The sequence below is a fragment of the Gossypium arboreum genome, chromosome 4 (genome assembly GCF_025698485.1).
Source record: "Gossypium arboreum isolate Shixiya-1 chromosome 4, ASM2569848v2, whole genome shotgun sequence".
Classification (NCBI taxonomy): Eukaryota; Viridiplantae; Streptophyta; class Magnoliopsida; order Malvales; family Malvaceae; genus Gossypium; species Gossypium arboreum.
The window spans coordinates 98916646-98919931 of NC_069073.1; the positions used below are offsets into that span (position 1 = coordinate 98916646).

The window sequence follows — 3286 nt, forward strand, 5'->3', positions numbered from 1 at the left end:
TGGGAAAATACTGAGCATTGTAAGAGCGATTTCCTCATTTGGTGTGGTAGTGACAATGTGGGGATCTGCGACATCCAGTAAGACTTTATCGCCAACCTGAAGTTGATTAGGAGAGGTATCGGGCTTGTTTTGGTGTAGTTTCAATTTATCACGTGTTCTCGATTTGTCTGCTCGCCATTCATCTAGCTCCTCTATTTGAAGCCTTCGTTCCTCATGGGTGTCTTTGTTCTCTACATGATAATAGTGCACTATCTTCGTTGTCTTGGTTCGAGGGTGTTCCTGCAAGGATGATTGAGTATTAGTTTTATCATCGACAGGTTTTATAGCGTTATCTTAAGTTTTAGAGGTTTTGACTGAGTCGCGTGCTTGAAGTGTTACTGCGTCATCACCTGCACGAAGTGTTAGCTCTCCTGTGCCTACATTAATAATGGTTCTGGTAGTTGCTAAAAAGGGTCTTCCTGAAATTAAAGGTACCTCGTTATCCTTATCCATATCTAAGATGACAAAATCTACTGGGTAAATAAACTTATCAATTTTAACTAGAACATCTTCAATAATACCCTTAGGAAATCTAACTATTTTTTCAGCCAATTGTATGCTCATCCTAGTCTGTTTGGGTTTACCGAGACCGACTTGTTTAAACATTTTATAGGGCATAACATTTATACTTTCCCCTAGATCAACTAAAGCATTATTCACAGATAAACTACCACTTAAGCAAGGAATTGTAAAACTCCCTAGATCTTTCAATTTGTTAGGTAGCTTATTCTTTAGAATAGCTGAGCAGACTGCATTGAGTTCCACATACGATGCAGCGTCTAATTTCCTTTTATTGCTCAGATGTTCCTTTAAGAATTTTGCTGAGTTGGGCATCTGCGAAAGAACTTCAATAAAGGGTAAGTTAATATGTAATTTCTTTAAGAGTTTGACAAACTTACTAAATTGTTCTTCTATTCTGTCTTTCATCATCGCTTTAGGATATGGCACATGAGGTTCATGATTCGTACTTACCTGTTTGGGATCATTATTGTTTACCTTTTCTTGTCCTTTGTTCATCACATTGTTTTGCTGTATTTCTGGCTCGGGTGCAATGAGTCCGTCTTTATTTTGAGTGCTAATTGCATTGAGGTGTTCCCTCGGATTAGGTTCTATATTACTTGGTAAGCTACCTTGTGGTCGTTCAGAGATTAGTTTGGATAGCTGACCTATCTGAGTTTCAAGTCCTTGGATCGATGCTTGTTGATCCTCAAGTGTTGTCTTGGTATTTTGGAAATGGGTTTCTGACACCGAGATGAATTTAGAAAGCATCTCTTCAAGGTTTGGTTTCTTCTCTTGTTGATAAGGTGGCTGTTGAAAACCCTGAGGATTTTGTGGCTTTTGATTCCCTTGACCACCCCAGAAGAAATTTGGGTGGTTCCTCCAACCTGCATTATAAGTATTACTGTATGGGTTATTTTGGGATCTAAAGTTATTGTTACCCATATAGTTGACTTGTTCTTCTTCAGTTGTAGGATTGAAGGATTGGTATTCTGTATACACACCTCCTCCACTTGAGTCACACCTTATTACTGGATGTACCTGCGTAGAACCAAGAAAACTATCAATCTTTTTATTGAAAAGTTCTACCTGATTAGAGAGCATGGTGATTGAATCGATGTTATAAACGCCGGCTGTTTTCGTTGGCTTTGTCTACATAACTTGCCACTGACAGTTGTTCAGTGACATATCTTCTATGAATTCATAGGTATCTTCCGGTGTTTTATTATCGATGGTTCAGCCAGCAGCTGCGTCAATCATTTGTCTTGTTGAGGGATTCACACCATTGTAGAATGTTTGAACTTGCAGCCAAAGAGGTAACCCATGGTGAGGGCACCTTCTCAGTAAGTCCTTGTATCTCTCCCATGCATCGTAAAGTGTTTCTAAATCCATCTGCACAAAAGAAGAGATATCATTACGTAATTTAGCCGTTTTAGCTGGCGAAAAATATTTTAGTAAAAATTTCTAGGTCATTTGTTCCCAAGTAGTGATAGACCCTCGTGGTAACGAGTTCAACCACTGCTTGGCTTTGTTTCTCAGTGAAAAGGGAAATAACCGAAGATGAACGGCATCATCAGAAATACCATTGATTTTGAATGTATCGCAAAATTCAAGAAAATTCGCCAAGTGCGTGTTGGGATCCTTTTTCTACAAACCATCAAACTGAACAAACTGTTGTATCATCTGAATTGTGTTAGGTTTTAGTTCGAAATTATTCACAGCAATAGCAGGTCTAACTATACTAGACTCAGTTCCTGTTAAAGAAGGTTTAGTATAGTCATACATAGTACGTGGAGCAGGATTTTGATTAGCTGCAATTGTAGGAGGCAGCTGATCGCCTGGGTTTTCAGCCATCTCTTCGGTTGGGGTTTGAGTATCATCTTCTCGCTCGTTCTCCGTGAATCGTAAACTACGCCTTATTTCTCTTTGATTTCTATGAATTGTGCGGTCAATTTCTTCGTCAAAAAGTAATGGTCCTGATGGGTTTCTTCTAGTCATAAACTATAAAAACCTGCCAAGAGAAAGAAAGTAAATTAATAAATAATAAAATAAAATAAAATTGCAAGAAAAATAAATGGCTAAAGTAATAAAAATTTAGTGTTCCTAATATTTCAGTTCCTCGAAAACAGCGCCAAAAACTTGATTGCGTGATTTGTAACAAGTAATAAATATTTATAATGAAGATCAAACCTAGACTAACTATTATCACGATGAAAAGGCAAGCGCACCTATCGAACAATAGTATAGTAATGGCAAGACCGGATATCGTACCCAAGGGAACCAAAAGTACCAATAATAACTATCTTTTTATTATCTAGCCTAGGAATAAAAGGATTTGTTTATTAAACTAATTATCTAAACTAATTAACTAATTTAATTAAAGCGAAGAGAAAATTTGGAAAAAGACTTGAAGAGAAGCAATTGATAAAGAGGACACCCAAGGAGGAATCCACCTAGATTTCACTTGTTATCTGACTCTGAACTGGACAATTTATTCACTTAACTTGATCCGTGAGACTCCCTAACCTATGTTATTATCCCTTTCGAGACTAATAACGTCTAACCCTCAGTTGAATTAATCGAAATTTCTTTCTTAATTAAAACCCCTAGGGAAGCAGTAAATCACTCTATGCACTCCCATATTAGGTTTCACCCTAATCCGGCAAAATCTCGTAACCCTACTTCTAGGCGTTTGATCAACTCCACTTAATTATGCCAAATCTACTCCTAGGCAGGTTCTATTAGTCCT

General features: G+C 37.6%; 1 non-coding gene across 1 annotated transcript; it reads left to right on the forward strand.

Moving 5' to 3' along the window:
• The first annotated feature begins 1855 nt into the window (after nt 1-1855).
• On the forward strand, nt 1856-1962 carry LOC128292262 (small nucleolar RNA R71). Its single transcript, XR_008282246.1, has one exon. It is a non-coding gene; the product is annotated as a small nucleolar RNA R71 (small nucleolar RNA).
• The last annotated feature ends 1324 nt before the right edge of the window (nt 1963-3286 follow it).